We start from the raw sequence: 1,566 nt of genomic DNA, 5'->3' as shown, positions 1-1,566 counted from the left end.
TTTCCATCTTTGTCCAGTCTCTCAGTCAGATGTTTCTCCTCCTCTGTTCAGGTCTTCTCCATGTGGAGCCATGATGCAGACATAGATAGACACAACAATCACTGCAGATTCACTTTGGTTCACTGAGTTTCTAATCTGGGCCTGGATTTTCAATAAAGTCTTTTGTAAAGGATTTGAACGTGTCCTTAAAGGGACAGTTCAACATTTAGCGACTCCTCTTTTTGTCGTTCTCTCTGAGTCACATGGTCAAACTGGTTCTATATGAAGTTATAGCAGCTGATCAGCCTAGTTTTGATGATTGACAGAAAACAGCTGGCTTAGGTTGACATACAGACCGGAAGCAGAGGAAGGCAGCTAGCTTAGCTTAGCATATAGACTGAAAACAAGGGATGCAACTAGCTTCACTTAGAATACAGAATGGAAAAAGAGGAAGCAACTAGCTTAGCTTGGCCTGAAGACTGGAAACAGGGAAGCAGCTAGCTTAGCTTCACATACAGACTGGAAACAGGAGAAAGAGCTAGCTTAGCTTAGAGTAAAGACTGGAAACAGCTGGATTACAGCTGGATCCAACATGGCGGTGGTGCTCCTGCAGGCTGAACTTTTCCTGTCTTCACAGATGCACTGGAGCCAAAATGGAGGACATGAACTCTTTGTGATAGCGTGGCAGTGTGTACAGGGGGGTGTTACCATGACGACAGTGCATCTGTTGTTGTTGTTCCTGTGGTGAATGTAAAAGTTCTTCATGTTGTGATGAGAGCTGCATGAATAAACTAAAGAGAAACACAACAGAGTGAGACATCTGTTCTTCTAACCCGTCTGTGTCCCTTCAGATAAACTACAGAACAACCACCGCCGTCATCCCAACTGCTTGTTTTGCTGTGTTTATTTTAATTAGGGAGTCGAAATGTCTTTCACTGTTTGTTGGTCCATCTGTAGAGTATAAGAAACACTCTGGTCCGCGGGCTCAGGCGTCTCGAGCACAGCACTCTATGAAAGGAGCAGCATGGTCATTTCATTTCAGCTAATGTTCGCTTGCTAGCTAGCGAGCTAGCTTAGAGTTTCTCAAACCCGCCATAAATATATTTTAGCAAAAACATACATATCAATACACTGTAATGAACATTCATGTGGCTGATAACACAGGGAAATCAAAAAACCATTCATCAGCCCGTTCGGTGCTCCACAACCCTAACCCTAACCCTACCTCGTGCACGCCTCTCAGGAACTGACAGCGCGGCACCGATGCCAGCAGCACACCACGGCCCTGAGGGGGCGCCACTGAGCCAACAACAACAAATTCATATGATACCCAAAATACAGCAAGTGGAATTATTTACATACCCACATATACACGTACAAATATACATATACATATATATACACATGCAGACACTCCTGATCAAAATCTTAAGACCAGTTAAAAAACTGCATGAATTTGCATTTTGCACTGTTGGATCTTAGGAAGGTTCTAAGTAGAGCTTCAAAATGCAAAAAGAAGAAACAGGAACAAGAGACCAGAAGCTGTGAGCCGGCAGTTTATTGAAACAACAATTTAACTCCAACAGG

Source organism: Stegastes partitus, unplaced genomic scaffold (assembly GCF_000690725.1).
Source record: "Stegastes partitus isolate 25-593 unplaced genomic scaffold, Stegastes_partitus-1.0.2 Scaffold1587, whole genome shotgun sequence".
NCBI classification, from domain to species: Eukaryota; Metazoa; Chordata; class Actinopteri; family Pomacentridae; genus Stegastes; species Stegastes partitus.
This window is presented reverse-complemented; position numbering follows the sequence as displayed.